This window comes from Pleurodeles waltl, chromosome 6 (assembly GCF_031143425.1).
Source record: "Pleurodeles waltl isolate 20211129_DDA chromosome 6, aPleWal1.hap1.20221129, whole genome shotgun sequence".
NCBI classification, from domain to species: Eukaryota; Metazoa; Chordata; class Amphibia; order Caudata; family Salamandridae; genus Pleurodeles; species Pleurodeles waltl.
The window spans coordinates 42091052-42110006 of NC_090445.1; positions in this window are offsets into that span (position 1 = coordinate 42091052).

Consider the following 18955-nt stretch of genomic DNA (forward strand, 5'->3'; position numbering starts at 1 on the left):
AGCCAATAAAAAGTCAGGATTAGAATCCTCTTTGGCCCAAGTTTCTGTAATGAAGAGGCAGTCAAAGTCGGCCACTTCAATCAATTCCCTGATTTCAAATGAGTGTTTACCCAAGGAGCGGACATTGATTAACCCACAAATTATGTTTGAATGCTTACTGCCTATCCGATTTTTGTGATGCCTCCCCATGTGTCTTGAATATAGAGCTGCCTTTCTTGGGTGTCGGGTTAGAGTTCCAACAGCACGTCTTACACTGTGATGTACTAAAGAGAGCTGGATCCATCCGAGGGCAGTGCATACTGGTAAACTCACCATTAAAGTGAAGGCGCTCATATTTTGAAAAAGTATTAGGAGGGGGAAGGGGAGAGGCCGTCATTTGGGCAGGGTGTCTAGCCCCCGGCCCCGTCCGGACACGGACGGGCACAGACGGGCTTGGCTTAGGCACGGCCGCCTCTCCATCCACTTAAATGCAGAAAGGGAAGCCGACCGGTCAGTCCAACCTAGGAGAGACTAGACTGTCGACTAGTCTCTTCCCCCAAAATGGCCGCCGTAATGCCGATGTACAGAATGAGGAGGGCTCTAACTGGCCCAATCCTCAAAAATGTGGCTGGCAGTGGCAGAGGATTAGTGCCAAAGAATCAAAAAAGAGCTATCAGAAAAGGCTGATTCGGGTAAGAAAAATAGCAGAATTCGTTAGGGGGTCCCGGGGCATCTGCCCCAGCACAACATACTCTAGTGCACACAGAAATGTTTTAAAAAAACAATTATTCTTTTAAAAAAATAACACAAATTTGTTAAAAGAGTTGATAATGCCCCAATGCCCTGTAACCATAAGAAAATAGTGTTCAGTCGCCCTTTCACTCACATTGACTGCGCGGCCGCCTCTCCATCTGCTTAAAATGCGGAAATGGAAGCCGACCGGTCAGTCCGACCTAGGAGAGACTAGACTATTGTCTCATTCTCTTCTCGGCTGGGTTGTCAGCTCAGCAGTCCTTCTTGTGAGGTCATCGGGAATCTGACTAGCTTGGTTCAGGGAGCCCTTAAATACAAGATTTAGGGGTGTTTTAGGGGTTAGAGGGCAATAGCCAATGGCTACTTTTACTGAGGGTGGCCAATCTGTTTGGGGAGGGGGGTATGTTCCCATCCCTACTGGTCTCTGTCCTCCAAACCAAGATGGAGGATTCTGCAGGGAGGGGGTGTCACCTCAGCTCGGGACACCTTAGGGGTGGTCCTGGCTGGGGTGGTGACTCCTCCTTGTTTTCCATAATTTTCCCTCCGGACTTGCCGCAAAAAGTGGGGCTGTGTATGGGGGGCAGGCATCTCTACTAGCTGGAGTGCCCTGGGGCACTGTAACATGAGGCCTGAGCCTTTGAGGCTCACCGCCAGGTGTTACAGTTCCTGCAGGGAGGAGGTGTGAAGCACCTCCACCCAGAGCAGGCTTTGTTTCTGTCCTCAGAGGGCACAAAAGCCCTCTCCCCATGGGGTCAGAAACTCGTCTCTCAGTGGCAGGCTGGCATAGACCAGTCAGCCCTACACTAGAGGATGGGGTCAAATACAGGGGGCATCTCTAAGATGACCTCCGTGTGTTTTTTTAAATAAAATACTGCAATCAGTGTGGGTTTATTGTGTTGAGAAGTTTGATACCAAACTTCCCAGTATTCAGTGTAGCCATTATAGAACTGTGGAGTTCGTTTTGACAAACTTCCAGACCATATACTTAATATGGCCACACTGTACTTACAATGTTTAAGAATGGACTTTGACACTGTAGGGGCATATTGCTCATGCAGCTATGCTCTCACCTGTGGTATAGTGCACCCTGCCTTAGGGTTTTAAGGCCTGCTAGAGGGGTGACTTACCTATACCGCAGGCAGTGTTTTGTGTGCATGGCACCCTGAGGTGGATGCCCTGTCGACTTTGCCTTTTTCTCCCCACCAACTCAAACTAAGAGGCCAAAAGAATGCAGCACTCAGTCTAAATAATACATTTATTAAGGCACTTCCCAGATGTAAAATAAAAGCACACAAATATATATAAATGAGCATATATTTCAAGTGAAATATAACGTGTGTATACAAGAATAATCACACCAGTTAAGCATTCCCAGAATGAAATGTACGGTGCATAAACAGAGCATTACTATGTATAAGCTAAATAATCAAAAGTTAAAATGCATCACCAATGGGGTAGGCTTCATTAGCATCATCATCCCTGCCAGCACCGGACCAGGGAACCCTTGAACAGCCAAGGCAGGAGACCCAATAGGATCACAAATTCAGTCCTGGGCAGTGCGTCCACTCAACAGGTGAATTCCTGTTTCAGGACAAAGTCTGCCCGTCTTCTATACCTTAAGCAAGCTAGGAGAGCATTCTAGAACACCCTCCCCTCGCTCATGAAATCAAACGCTAACTGTACTTCATCTGCGTCGAAAACATGCAAAGCAGGGCTGGACACAATCCCAATGCTTGTTTTGATGCAGAACTGTATATTTCTCTGATAAGACATTCTCAGCCTGGTGAACTTGTCTTTAGTATGCATCCCACATGATATGTTCCAGCATGGTGAGGAGTCTGTAGTTAAATACACGTAGCATTACAGACCGCATTGACTTGATTACTTGTCTCGCAAAGGACTTAACATTTATAATGTGTTCAGTAATCAAATGTACATTAAAGTGTTTTACATCACCTTTTCGTACCATTCCTTGGTGTTGATTGGACTTTAAAATAATGGTGATGGATTGGCTCAAAATGGAGGTTCCCGAGTGCAAAAATTGGTTCTCATGACCCACCAAGCTCAGCCTGTGTTTGTGCTTCTAGTTTACTGTGCTGTCCGGGGCTGAGTGCCTTAGACACTGATGGCTAATCCAGCTTGAAGCTCTGCAAGTGGCTATATGTCTCTTCACTTTCCATTTCCCTCAGCTCCCTGCTTCTTTGACTGGAAGTTTGGTGGGAAATCACCACAGAAGCCTGTGTTAGTGCACTTTTCATCTTTTCACTTTGCGTACTTGTGTGGTTGGTGAGACGTGAATGTTGTGCCACTGACTTTGGGATTTGGAGTTAGTCTGTGTCTGGTTCATGTTTTCATACTCTTGATGCAACTGAGGTTCTCTGGTGTTAAGGTTGAAGCCCACCAAAGTGATGTTACTCCCTCACTCGCTGAGTTCTAGAGGTCAAAGGAGATGCCATCATACTTTATGCAACTTCTTCAGGCCATCGGGCATTCTCATCTCAGAGCACACTTGAGTGTAGAACCGCCTCATTGCCCATACCAGACATCGGTTATGCTTGTCTTTCATTGCTCTGTGCGCACCTCATTGCTGGATCTTCTCCAGCTGGTCCCTTTGTGTTGTCAATGGTGTTGCTTGGATAGTTTTGTCTACTGTTGGTTGGACCTATTGAAACTTTCTCTGCCCAATGTGTCAGTCTGTTCCCTGTCCTGCTGTTGTGTGTTCTGAAAAATCTTCCACAAAACGCACGCGCACAGGCTCCCTACCCTGCTGTTAGTCCAAAATGTATATTTTTACCTGAAAAGCCCAGAGTTGAGTTGGAAAAGAGGACATTTGGGAGCTCCTGGTTACAAAACTAGAACTCTAGATCAGAACCTTGGCTGCTACACTGAGGGATCGAAACGTTCCCCGATTGAGAGGTTGATGCTGTTCTGCATTGGCCATGGAAGAAAAAGAAGACTGCAGTAGGCAGGGATGTTCTTGCTGTGATATATGGGTGTTTAGGGTAGGTAGATTGTGAGAGAAGAGTCTGGCACATGCAGAGGAGACCTGTATTGGGCTTAGGGGAAAAGTAGTAGTCCTTTTTACGTATGAATGGAAAAACAGACCACCACTAGGAGAGCAATATATCCATCAGAGTAGACACTGACTCTAATGCTTAAGCATGTAGAACAATGCTTCCTTGAGAGGAGACGATCATCGCAGCCCTTAACTGCAGTGCGAACAACATTGCTAGTGTTGTGTAGCCATTTTAGTTATAGCTCCATGCATGTTACTTTAACACACTAGGCCAAGCCGTAGAGCACTCTAACCTAGATATATTTTATTCGGCTTTATTTTATTATTGTTACAATAGCGACTTTTACGGTCTTGTTTTATTTTCTGTTTATCTAGCTGTTTTGCCTAGGCCAGCACTCTGTTCTCAAACAAGACATTCTTGCTAACTCTGTACTTTTTCCAAGGCTACAGCAAGGTACATTGCCGGTGAACGTGGTATAAGTTTAGTTTTTGACATTCGTAGAAAACAGCCTTACGTAGGAACATTTTCTCAGATAGTTGTTTTATAATAAAAACACTTCCCTGTCCCTTACACGTTAGAGGGAGATTCCAGCCAGAGAACCACGTCTGTATGCTGATTGCCGAATGCTTCGTTGTAGCTGTTTTGCAGACCGCAGGCCTTTGCTCAGGTATGGGGGATGATGCCTTCCCAGGGGAACCTGAAGGGCAGAATTGGAGCTTAACACGCTGTGCTCTATCCTAGCCTAGGTAGGAGTTAGTCTGCTGACTGTAGTGACAATATGCTAGCGTTATTCTTATGCTTCACTCTCCTTGTCACAATTTTAATACTGTCATGCTGTGTCGTCCTGGTTATTGCAGTTCACGCTTTGCTATCTAAGATGCAGTTGCTTCATTAAAAACATTATTGAAACATACTGCTTCTATTTGCCATTGTATATGTTAGACTAATGTAACTGAGAGAAACGGATGAGATCTGAGTGACCACGGCTTCCCTGAGAAACCAGTTATGTCATGCGCTCGGCTGCCCAGTCATCCCTGCCCTCGGGTAGAGATGAGGCACTGCTAGTTAGCCGGAACAAAACCCAGATTGGAGCGACAGGTGTCACCTGCAGTGGGTCAGACTCAGACTCCTCACACCGCGGGTAATTCTGCTGCTCAAAATCCAGTAGTCTCAGAATAGTGAGAGCCTACGCGACATGGCGCTGCCAACGTTTGGTCAGGCTTTAATTTTCGGGTCCTCCTGAGTATCTCTGTCTCAATATATACAACGATACCTCAATACCATGTGCGGAGACGTCCGTGGTACTGAGGATTTCCGCCCCAGCTATGTAGGTAATCTTATCTGATGCTGGAGGTTGTTCAAGCTTGAACTCTGAAAGGAAAAACCCTATTTGGTGTGCCTTTTCTGAACGACTATACTATCTAATATGGCGAACCCGCAACGGGTAGCAATAGCAGTCAATATGAGACAACCTCAGACCATTTGCTAATAAATGTGCAGTCAAACGGCCCGGGGGGTCTAGTCACATTTGTGGTGGACGCCCATCGAGCTTATGGAACTGAACTCTTTTATTCCTGGGTCACATTTCTAGCTGTTGATGAGAACACAAATACATTTCATCACTACACACTTGCAAACGCACCTGGACAATAGAGGTCTTATGCATATTTAGAAATACCTTTATCTTATCAAGGACATAATAATTGGCTTGATGGTGCCCTACCCCACACAATTTTACCAGTAAGGTTAGGTCCACTAAGTAATGATGGTCGTACCTGGCCTTTATTGGCCACCTATACACCACACCCTGCAGTAGCGACTTTAGCAGTAGCTGAGGTTTGTCGCTTATAAACTGAACTAACAGCGACATATAGACGAATAGTACAGTTTGTGATGCAAACATTAAATACAAATCCAGCACGTGCTGCTCCAGCACAACCACCAGGTAAAAACCCTGCAACTGTACATTCGATCATGGGTAAAGTACCCGCCAAACGAGAGGAAACTCCGTTTTGGTTAGCACAAAAAAATGCGCTGGAAGGAGTATTTCCCCATACGGGACCTCAGGATAAACATAGAATTCTAACAATGTGCTTGCCATTTGGGATGGTCCCTACAGTAGATAACTGTAATGCCCCGGGAATGGTATTTGCCGTGCTCTATAACCGCACACGGTACACCGACACTTGTCAATTTACCGGAAGTGTTGAAGCAAATTCAAGATGAATACGGGGCTGCCCAGGCCCTGGACTTGGGGATGCAATTGATGGGTAATTTTGCCACGGTATCCTCAATTATTTTAAGTAATCTTAAAGGGGAAGCAGTCGCAGTAGCAGTGCGCATGCGGCTCCGTGATGTTCCTCAATAGAATCAGGAACACAAGCTGCCTAAGATTATTGCAGAGACCTATTCTAGCATTGGTCGAGATAGTCTAGGGGCCAGACCAACTAAACCACAATTTCAGGGTAAATCTAATAAAGATATTTCCAAGCAAGCTCCTGTGGGTAATAAGAAATGCTGGGATAAAAAACAACAAACTCCTAAAAAAAGATAGGGGAGATTCTCCGTGTACGGAGACCCCACAAAATAGATATATTCTCAGAAATAGAGATAATATAAAAATGCCTGATAGATATCAATATATTGATACACGCCAATCTCATTCCTTTCAGGACTCACCGGAAAAACGCAGTGAGAGAGGTGGGCGATCAGAGCGAAGAACAGAGTACGTGAAACCGAGACTGGAATCACAACACTCATCTGAGGTTTTGATTAAAAAGGAAGAGAAACCGCCCCAACAGAAACCGCAATTTAAAAAGAAAAAGGTGGCAGCAGTCTCAGTACGACATGCCACTCAAGGAGAGGGTCCTCTTGAAGAACAGGAAGTGGGCTCTAGCACTGCTAGACAGTGCGGCGGCAGAGGTCACAATAGTTCGCCGGAGTCTTCTAGAGCATCTGGAGGTGAAAGCAACGGCTGACTTTCTACAAGTAGAAACTGCGGACATGCGCATCTCTACGCCTGATAGGGTGTATAATGTAACGCTACAGTTAGAAGGAGACAGTGAGTGCATAGTAGACGCAATCTTTTGGGATCGCATAGTAAATATATATGATGTCTTGTTGGTCAAACAAGATTGGCCCCCATAATTTGTCCGTACCTGCCCATATGGAGAAGATGTTATTAAACATTCTTTGTCGCCCCTTGTTCTGGAGGAACTCGCTGAATCCTATGCCATTGATTGGGTATTTGCACAGGCACCTGCGTTATATACCGCAATCACGCAGGATGGGATAAAGAATCCCCCTAGCATGTAATTCCAATTAAAAATGAACCTCAACCTCAGTACCCAATCAAACATGAAGCAAAAGCACCTGTGAGAGAAATACTTATACAACTAGAGTACCAGGGCGTAATTGAACCCTGTTTCTCCCGAATGAATAATCTTTTATTCCCAGTAGCCAGACCAGACCATTCATACAGAATAGTCTTCGACTACAGACACTTATACAAAACTCACATAGCACAGCACTGACATAGTGCGTAAAAAATACAAAACAACATTGGATATTTCCAATGTTTTTTCCTGCCAGAATATAGCGCCTGAGAGTAGAGACTTTTTTTTATATATCCGTTTTATTATTTCAAACACATATATTCAGTTACAAATTCAAGTAACAAAATTCACAAGTCAAAAATCAAGAACCGGAAACTGGGTCCATGCATTCCATTATCCAAGGGCCAGCAAAGCATTTGTGTTCTATTGTGTAACACAGACATATCTATCAAGGAGTAACAAGCGATGTATTCAAAAGGACAGTATATCCCAATACCATGTGTTGCCCCGGAGTACTCGAGGTGCATCTGATGTCACTCCCCCTTTTTCTTTTTTTGTCTGATGTGTTACTGTTCTCTTCACATCACAGTCACGCAGTACCATCTATTTGATCCAATTCACTGCTGGTTACAAACTGGGGCTCAAATAGTTAGATAAAAACAGTTTTGTTAACATTCTCTTGTGCTTGTCTCTAACACTCTTCCCATAAGTGAGATATTCTTTCAGCCTCCCATAATCCTCCCAACTCACATGAAAAGCTCCAAGATTTTACAACGGACATGACTGCTATACCTCCCTGTTCATGGCGGGCCTTCATCATTTTTGATTTCCAGCTGTGCAACAAGCATATCCCAAATGTCATAACCTGTGTGTGCCTGCCCTCCATCTCGCAAGGCTTGCAACACTCGCAGTTTCGCACGTGTCAACCGCAATGTCATGACACGCCACTTATGCATTTCCGGTGCCCTTGGTGCCATCCAATGCATAGCAATCAATCATTTGTACATAATAAATGCCAGGTCGGCAAACCTTTGAATATATGTGTCCTGCTTAATTCTGGTTCTAATCCCCAAAAAACAAGATCTCGGTTCCAGTGAAAACACATGCTTCGTGATGTCGGTGACATCTGCCACTACCTCGTGCCAAACTTTCTGAAGGGGCCCACAATCCCACACCACTGATACAAGTGACCCATGTGTGACCCACACCGGGGGCATGCCGGGTTAGCAGTAGGGTACATGCGGTGAATACGGGATGGGGACAGATACGTTTGGTGCACGAAATTAAACTGGGTATATCAAAACCTAGGGTTTCGTGATACTCTCTGCACGTGCTGGAGGGTCACCAGCCATGTCTCGGGGTCAAAGACGTGGGGGGAACTGCATTCCATCTCTGTCTCACTACCTCAAGTCCGTTACCTTCCATATCCATTAGAGCTTTATACAAATTTGTAATCACTTTTGATAGGCCGTCATCCGAGAGCAGAAAGTGTAATGTGGGAGATGGCACAGGTTCCTGAGCTCCCCCCGCCCATGCTGTTTTAATCAGGAGACATACAGTATAATACAACATAAATTATCCCGTTCACACCGAGGTAAGGTCCCTAATAGCTGTGAATGACTTCAAGATACCACCATCAAAGCAATCCCCCACTATCTCTATCCCTGCCTCCGCCCATACTGTTAGGGGGTGTGCCTTGAGCAATTGCATGCCTCCTGGTATCTGACCCAGGGAAATGAGGGGCGAGTATGGGGGACTAGTTCCTCCTTTCTGTACATATTGTTTCCAACAGACATGTGCTGCTCTCAACAAGCAATTGTCGGTGTTATGTTTCACTGTGCGGTCTGTTAGCCATGTGTACACAGGGATGCCCTGTAGCTGTGTGTGTGTCCATGCTGCTTCTGATGATTCAGGCCTACGTATCCAGTGTAATATCCATTGTAGCTGTGCTGCAGCATAGTAATGTTAAAAGTTTGGGGCACCCAGCCCCACCTTCGCGCAACGGGCCCTGGAGATTAGTAAGCGACACCCGGGATCTACCGTTTCCCCATATAAGTCCTAGCAGTAGTCTGTTCAGCTCGCGGAAGAAGCTTCTAGGCAGAACTATGGGCAATGCAGCAAAGTAGTAAAGGAGTCGCAGGAGCCCCAGCATGTTTGCTATTGCCACCATTCCCTGGGGGGAGAGGGGAAGTGTATGAAGTTGGCTCTGTATGTGCTATTTCAAAGTAAGAAATAGTGTGCACAGAGTCCAAGGGTTCCTCTTAGAGGTAAGATAGTGGTAAAAAGAGATAATTCTAATGCTCTATTTTGTGGTAGTGTGGTCAAGCAGTAGGCTTATCAGAGGGTAGTGTTAAGCATTTGTTGTACACACACAGGCAATAAATGAGGAACACACACTCAAAGACTTACTCCAGGCCAATAGGTTTTTATATTGAAAAATATATTTTCTTAGTTTATTTTAAGAACCACAGGTTCAAGATTTACAGTTAATACTTTAAATGTAAGGAACTTCACTTAGATACCTTAGGAACTTTGAATGAAAACGTATCATTTCTAAAAGTAAGGGTCACCTCAGCTCAGGACACCTTAGGGGCTGTCCTGACTGGTTGTTTTTCTAATTACCTCCTCCAGCCTTGCCGCCAAAAGTGGGGGCAGTGGCCGGAGGGGTGGGCATCTCCACTAGCTGGGATGCCCTGTGGCGCTGTAACAAAAGGGGTGAGCCTTTGAGGCTCACCGCCAGGTGTTACAGTTCCTGCAGGGGGAGGTGAAAAGCACCTCTGCACAGTACAGGCTTTGTTCCTGGCCACAGAGTGACAAAGGCACTCTCCCCATGTCGCCAGCAACATGTCTGGTGTGTGGCAGGCTGGCGCAAACTAGTCAGCCTACACTGGAAGTCGGGTATGTTTTCAGGGGGCATCTCTAAGATGCCCTCTGGGTGTGTTTTATAATAAATTGCACACTGGCATCAGTGTGCATTTGTTGTGCTGAGAAGTTTGATACCAAACTTCCCAGTTTTCAGTGTAGCCTTTATGGAACTGTGGAGTTCGTGTTTGACAAACTCCCAGGCCATATACTCTTATGGCTACCCTGCACTTACAATGTTTAAGGTTTTGCTTAGACACTGTAGGGGCACAGTGCTCATGCACATATGCCCTCACCTGTGGTATAGTGCACCCTGCCTTAGGGCTGTAAGGCCTGCTAGAGGGGTGACTTACCTATGCCACAGGCAGTGTGAGGTTGGCATGGCACTCTGAGGGGAGTGCCATGTCGACTTAGTCATTTTCTCCTCATCAGCACACACAAGCTGTGAGGCAGTGTGCATGTGCTGAGTGAGGGGTCCCCAGGGTGGCATAAGACATGCTGCAGCCCTTAGAGACCTTCCCTGGCATCAGGGCCATTGGTACCAGGGGTACCAGTTACAAGGGACTTACCTGAGTGCCAGGGTTGTGCCAATTGTGGAGACAAAGGTACAGTTTAGGGAAAGAACACTGGTGCTGGTGCCTGGTTAGCAGGGTCCCAGCACACTTTCAAATCATAACTTAGCATCAGCAAAGGCAAAAAGTCAGGGGGTAACCATGCCAAGGAGGCATTTCCTTACAGAAGCGAACACCAGAACCGGAGTGAGCCCTTCATAGAGCATAGCGTGCTTCCCAAATTGCCATCTCTCAGGTCATCAGGTCTATGGTAAATCTTCACTCCCAAATATTTAAATGTGTCAAAACACCACTTCAACCTTCCCGCAGGAAGCTCCTCCCTAACCTCTGTGGGCAGGTCAACCAGAGGTAACTAGCAGGACTTAGACCAGTTAACTTTCACTCCCGAAATCTCTTCATACTCGTCTAGCAGAGACATCACTGCGGGCAATGTGGTCCCACCCCTGTTCAGGTAAATCAACGCATCATCTGCATATAAGGAGATTATATGGTGCATCCCCATCCGGTAAATCCCCACTGCTCGGCCAGTGCGCGTAACCGAGCCGCAAGCAGCTCCATTGCAATGGCAAACAATAAAGGTGATAGAGGGCATCCCTGTCTGGTCCCCCTACCAATGGGGAAGCTGTCCGATATTACTCCTCCCATTTTAACCCTAGCCGCAGGGTCAGCATATAGGGTCTGCACCCATCATACAAAACCATGGCCAAACCCCGTGCGGTGTAGGGTGGCAAACAAAAAGTCCCAGCCTAGTGTGTCAAACGCCTTCTCTATATCAAAGACATTGCTACGTTACCATATGCATCTGTGGGAGTATCTCCAATAATGCCTAATAGTCTGCGGATATTCAAAAATGTTTTGCGCCGTGGTATAAAACCATTTTGATCTTCGTGAATCAGTGTGTGTATTACGGGGGCGAGTCTGTTTGCCAGCAACTTGCCCAAAATTTTGCAATCTAGGTTAAGAAGAGATAACAGTCTGTAGGATCTCACGTCTGTGGGATCACGACTGGGTTTGGGGAGCACCACTACCAGGGCCTCTCTCTGTGAACGTGGGAGTTTCCCACAGACCCACGCCTCCTCAAACACCGACAACAGTCGCTGTGACAGGTGTTGTGCATAAGTGGCATAGTACTCTATTGGTAAACCGTCCACCCCCGGTGTCTTTTTGCTACTCCTATTTCCTCTATTTGGAGAGGTTCATCCAACTTTGCCATATTTGTTGCCGATAACTGTGGCAAAGGGGCCCCACTCAGGAAGGCGTCCAATCGTCTAGCATCGCAGCTCGTTTGCTCGCTGTATAATGTCATATAATAGTCCTTGAAGGCATTATTAATTGCTTCCTGCAAGGTGACCAGAGTTCCATCATTCAGGTGTATAGCCCCAATCGGGGTGTGTTGCTGATCCTCTCGCAGTAGCCATGCCAACAGTCTCCCCGAGCGGTCACCCTCCGCTTGCAATCACGTAAGATGATAATTATAATCATGACGGCGAAGACATTGATCCGCCTCCTCATATAGCACTCGCTTATCGCGAAGGGATTCAGGTGATGCCCTATTTTGTGCAACTGCTATTTCCAACACCCACATATCTTTTTCCAGAGTGACAACCTCAACGTTCAGCGATCGGCGTGCCCCCCAGGAGGCCGAAAGACAATGTCCCCTCACCACAACTTTATGTGCATCCCATTCTGTAGCCCTCGAATCAGTGGAGCCACTATTTAAATCCCAATACTGCTTAACACAGGTATTTAATTCCTCTCTGAAAGGACTGTCTAGCAGCGCCTCTCGTAAACGCCAGGTGGGTACTGTGGAACGCTTTCTACCCCACTTCACAGTCAGCAGCAATGGGGAGTGATCGGACAAGGTCCGTGCTAGATACTCCGACTCTTTAATTAAGGAGCACATGTTTGGGGTTCCCCATAGCAGGTCTATTCTAGTGTTTTGTGTATCACGGAATAGAAGGAGTACTCTCTATGTGTCGGGTGACTCATGCGCCACATATCATATACTCCCAAGTCATCGGCCCAAGCCACCAACAGATTAGAGTTGCGCCTGCTCATTGTGCCTTGTAAGGGTAATATCGAACAGTCCATCAGTACATCTGGAACACAGTTAAAATCTCCACCCCAGATGGCAGGGACACCAGGGTCCGCTAATGAGGCAGGGGTCAGTATTTGGAGGAACTCGCATAGCGCGCTATTGGGGGCGTAAACCCCTACTATAGTTAATGGTCTCCCATCGAGCTGCCCTTCCAATACAATGTATCTGCCCCCTTCGTCTACCTTATTTGTATGCAGTACGAATGGTACTCCAGGCGCTATCCACATAAGTACTCCTCTCGCATACCCTGGAAAAGGTGTTCATATTGCAATTGTGGAAACATGCATCGTGACCCATTGAAACATGTTAAACAACACCCTCCACCCCCCCATCAGCACCCACAATCCCCAACAACAACGGTGGCGCGCATGTACCTCTCTAGGCACCACCAACAATAATGAAAAATAAAACATACATTGAGTGCAAAAATACTGTGTCCATTTGGATACCATCTTGGGGAACGTGGTGGCTGTCACTGGAGGCCTGTCTCTAAGGCCCCCACTGTAGATTAGAAGATGTTCATGAGGATGCCTCCGACAGCCCCAGCCACATCACAACAGGGATCCTCTCCCTCCTGTGGATTAACAAGGAAGCCTCCGCCAGTACCTGTGGGCAGAACCAATAAGTTGTTAGAGACTCCATCCAAAGGGCGGCCGAGTGTCTTTCATATCCTCGAGTCTCTTGTCCATATGATCCTAGGCTCATATTCTGACACCACAAGGACTTTCAAAATCCCATCGCCAAACTCCGCCAGTTGGGGGAGTTTACTGTTCAAGCATTATAACTCATCTGCAGTCCTGGGTGTAATCTCTGGTCCCTTCAGCACGTCCGTAATGGTTGAATCGGATCCGCCAGAGTCCGAATCCGTTGGCTCCCGAGTAGCGGAGCGGAGCACGGTGAAGGAATTATGGGTGTGCAGTGTCGTGTCCCTCAGCACCTTCGCTCTCTCAGCAGCTGCCTGTGTCTTCATGGGTTGCGTGTTTGATCTCCTCTTGGGTCTTCTGCGGACCGGCGAGGACAGCCATTCTCCATTTTCCCCTTCCTCCTCCGTCGATTGGGCTATACCTTTGGCATACATCCACGTCCAGGCGTCGGCTGGTGTGGCAAAGATGTGAGTGCGATCCTCAGCTATCACCCGGAGCCTGGCAGGGAACATCAGGGCGTATTTGAGATTGTGTTCTCAGAGGCGCTGTTTAATTTTAATGTAGAAGTAGCGCTGGCATTGCACCTCTGCCGTGAAGTCCGGGTAAGCCATTATGGAGGCCCCTTCGTGACGTATCAGGCCTTTGTTACGGAAATGCTGCAGAATCGCATCCCGATCTCTGAAATTGAGGAAACGCACTATTAGCGGGCGGGGCGGTAGTCCCGGAGCCGGCTGCTTACCCGGGATTCTGTGTGCCCTTTCCACAGAGAAGAACTTCGGCGCCACACCATTCAACACCTCTTTAATAAGCCATTGCTCTAGAAACAGTTCCGTGCTGTGCCCCTCCACTCTTTCCGGAAATCCCAAGAACCGAACATTGTTTCGGAGAGACCTACTTTCAGCATCTTCCGCACATCTCTGTAGGGCTTTCACTTCCACATCCAATCGATGTATTTGCTTCTGATTGTCTGATATCACAGGATTCAGAGCGCCTAGGGTGGCTTCCGTCACTCCAACCCTCTCCACCAGACTGTGGTGGTCCACTCTGAGCAGGTTAAGATCTTGAGAGACCGTGCCTATTCTATTTTCGAGAGACAATTTAGTGTCCATGATAGCCTGCAAGATCTTCTCAAATTGACCCGAGTGTGATTGCAGAGTGCTCTCCAGAAAGCGTAGACTCAGTACCTCAAGTGGTGCCTCAGAAAGAGTAGTGTGACTACTGTAGATCGTTCCTGTGGGTTGGGTGTCTTGGATTTCCCCATCATTCTGCCTGTACAGGTGTTGGACCTGCAGTGTAAGCTATCTGCGCCCAGTATGTTCCTCTTTCCACCACAGTGACAGAAGGGCCGCTCGACTCACCCGCTGCCAGGCAGTTCAACACCCTCTTGACCGGGATGCCAACAGCTTTAATTCTACACAGGTTCCATGGATTGTCACCACTTCGGCAAGCAACAAGCAGGCAAAGGCCTGTTCAGTGCGTCGGTGTCATTGTGCATTACCCTGTGATTCACCTCCGTGCAATGTTCAATTTTCCTTATTTATAGCCAAAGGGGAGTCCGCCGCACTTAATGTGACAGTTCTAGGCCTTCCTGCAGCTGTTCCTCCTTAGTGCCCGTCTCTGCTGCCTCTGGACCTCCCCCAGCAGCGCGTGTTCTCCATCCATGGGCCCCCACTCCTTCGTGCGCAACTGTCGCTGCTCCTCCTGGGCTCAGATTAGCCCAGGGATATACTTCCGCAAGCAGGCTTACAGTAGTACTACAGGGCGAAGCCCAAGGGACGAATGGTAGGTGGGTAGACAATGGGGGGGAGGGGGCAGTCGGGTCCGCTAGCGGAGCATCTCCGCAAAGTTTACGGCGATCCTTGTGCCCCACAGGGTGCCCTTCCTATCACGCACGGCCTCCTTTTCCCACCGCGCATGTGGGGCAGCGTTCAGCAGTCCACCTACCGCCCAGCCAGTCACAGCCTCCCTCCGCAGGGCTGATCCTCTTACAGCACCACTCCGCGCGGTCCGCTTGTAGAGCGGCGCAGCTCTGCTCATCGGTGTGCCACGCCCGAGTTTGCGTCTTTAAGTTTGTAGGCTTCAGCTCCTGGGGAAGGCCTCACACTGCCCGGCAGGCTCTGACACGCAGCCCCAATCGCTTCCAGCACCACCAGACCGCCTCTGCCACAGTTTTTCAGTGCGTGGCTGGTGACGCAGAAGCGCCAGTCAGGATATTTGTGGGGGCCAGGAGCGGAGCGTGATTTCAAGTGTCTGCCATGGCCGCTATCTTGACCACGCCCCCCTGAGAGTAGAGACTTAACAAGTTTCAGCGCACTAGGCTCCCAGAAAAAATTCTGCTGTTTTCCTGAGGGGTACAAGAACAGCCCAGGACTGTTCGCAGCTCGTGTGACTGCAATCTTGCACGACATTGATCCTGAAGCATTGTCCTATGTAGATGATATCTATCTTACGGATGATGAATTGCTACAACATTTAAGACAGGTAGCCTACATTGTTGTGGGATTTGCTGAATTTGGCTACAAATTCAACTTAAAAAAAACAAAAATAGCCTTCCTCAGCGTCCTGTTTCTGGGATATGAGCTATTGAGTGAAGGAAAGAGCCTAGCGCCACAATTCTTAGAAAAATGCGCATAACTACAACCTCCAAACACGATGAAAAAACTCCAATCTCTATTGGGTTTTCTAAATTTTGGCAGAACTTACATTCCAGATTATGCTTCACGCATAAAACCTTTATATGACTTAATACAACCTGACTTTTCAAGTAAATTTTGGACAGTCGAACACAGACGAATACTTAGGGAACTATAGACAGACATGCTTGCAGCACAAGACCTACACACGAGGGACAACAAAACGCACTTGGTCATCAGAGTAATTGCTGGGGCCATTGGTTTCACTTATGTAACCTTTAATGAGGGTGAGACCGTCCCGATAGCATACAAATCACATTTGTACTCAGCAGCAGAACAAAACTTTGCTCCCACTGAGAAAATTCTCACTGCTGTTCAGATGGCTGTCATTAAAGAAAGACCTCTAGCCCAGGGCAAACGCATTATTGTCGTTTCTCCAAATCCAGCCCTAGAGGCTGTCGCAAAAGCAAGCGTCCCTAACGCCAAAAAATTACATCCATGTTGGATACAGTGGGCCACGTCTTTGACAGCCACTGATGTAGACTACATCTTTGACCCAAAGTTACAAACTCAAGAATTTCTGCAATACGAGCTGGAATATCCAATTCCAGCAAACACATTGCCTATCGAACAATATCACCAAGTCATGTACACCCATGACTCTGCACAACCTGCAATAGGCACAAAGCATCAATACTCTGCTGCTTGCGCAGTTGAAAGTGGCAATATGGAGGACAATAAGTTCTGTCCACTCCATGCATTTACGCAAACCCTAGGGGATTGCACAGCACAATTAGCAGAGCTCAAAGCTCTGGTGATGGCACTGGAACATACGGATCCTGCACAGTATACACTCATTCTTTGTGATTCGTACTATTGTGTCCAGTCCTTCAATGAATACCTGCATTACTGGTGCCAGAATGGGTTCAGCGATTCTAAAGGCAACACCATTAAACACAGACTTCTGTGGGGGAAAGTAGCGGATCTAAAGGAAACGCTACCAAATGTATATGTTGTACACACACTTGGACACCAGTGCATTGGAATACACGTTGCTGGGAATACATTGGCTGATGAAGACGCAAAGTCAGCAGTGGCTGCTGTTGCTGCAGTAACTCGTTTGAGTTTGAAACCGGACGCAGACATACGGGCTGCCGTGAAAGCTACGGCTGATGGTACGCCCTATCCAAAAGCATTTCCTGACAAATATTCCTACCGGATGGGAGGTTTCCTGAATGCTGAAATTAAGATACCAGGCGTAGGGGTGCGAGATAGTCCCAACAAAGATATAAGACCACAATTGATTAAAGCAGCGCATGAAGGGGTAGAATCTGCCCATGCCAGTGTGGCAGCTACAATATCAATCTTACAAGCCCGCTATTGGTGGCCAGGCCTCTACAAAGAGACCAAGCAGTATGTCCTTTGTTATGACATCTGCCAACAAATTAAAGTTTCAACTGCCAAACGCCCGCCGCAGACACCCCTCTTGATTTCAAATAAACCTTTACAATGTGTGTACTTGGAACTTTGCAGTCCTCTAACACCAGACAGTGCATACAAGTATATTCTAGTCGCTGTTGATTCTTGCTCCAGATTTTTATGGGTGTGGCTACAGTGCTCGGCTGACGCTTTGACTGTTATTAAAGATTTGCGAGTCTTTATTGGTACATATGCAGTTGCGACTTTCCGTTCGAACCAGGGCCCTGCTTTCGCCTCAAGGGCATTCAGAGATGCCATGGCTTCATTGGGGGTCCACCTTCAGAACTCGTCTCCATTTCATCCCGAGGGAAATAGTGTTGTGGAGCGACTAAACTGTGATTTAAAGCAATCCTTAACAGCCAGAGTCTTAGGTACGGGTCGTAGTTGGCTTAATCACCTTTATGGACTTCAGAGAGCACTTAACAATCTGCCTAGAAGGTCCCTGGGGGGTCGCACTTCATATGAGTGCCTTTTTGGAACTCAAATGTATGTTCCAGATCTTGATGGTCCTGACGTGGAGGCGGCAGAAACACCCTTTGACATAAATGAATGTGTCACTGTCTTACAGGATTTACAACAGTTCCGTGATGACAGTTCTTCTTTCAGTACTGCCACCACAGGAATCAGAGATGTACCTGTAACGCCAACCGGCTGGATTCCTAGAGTCGGGGATCTAGTACGTGAAAAGGTTGCTGTGAAAAAGGAATTTGGTCCTTCTTATCAAGCACCATTCCCAGTATTGGGAATCCACGGGTACCAGAACTGTAATTCTACCTCCTTTGGCAGGTGCCAAAGAAAATCATTTTGTCTCCATCGACAATGTCAAACTACACCATGTGGCCAATCCTGCACAGCAGACCAAGGGAAACAATCAGTAGTTCCCGAATCCCTCTCACTACTGGTCAAGAACTTCCTCTACAAGTTGTGAGCAACAACAACAACACCTCTCCGAGCTTGGGTAGGGTGGAAAATGATCTTGCATTGGTTCCACTAACATCAAATAATACAGAAATAGTTGATCGATTCGATACAGCTTCAACACAAACGGATGGTGCGATTTATTCTGTGCCACTGCGAGAAACACCAACTCCTCCAACTAACACAGCTCTAGTTTTTGCACGAACTGCTTCTGGATATTTTGCTGACATCAATGATGACGTCTCAGACTCATTCGCCTCTTCAACACCTGAACTGTCAAACACACGTAGGCTAATGAAATGGCTTAAAATAACATACTTTGTTTTTCCATGGAACTATCTATGGCTTTCCTTGACTATAATAGCTTTCTACTTTGGATTGGTTTTGTCATAACTTTCTTTTTGTTAATAGACGGACATTTTCTTCCTGAAAAATCAACAGTTGAACTGGTGGATGAGGTCTTAAAACCACATTTTTCATCACACAAAGTCCGAAGAGACTTGTTGTTTGTGAACATTTCCGTAATACCAATTCCTGATGGGATTGTTTGGGATAAAGTAACTTTTGATATATACGGCCCCACGGAGGTCATTCAAATACCTTATGTGTTCAAACTCTCCATGAATGATATAATAATACCAGGCATTGTTTCTGATGAGTGGGAT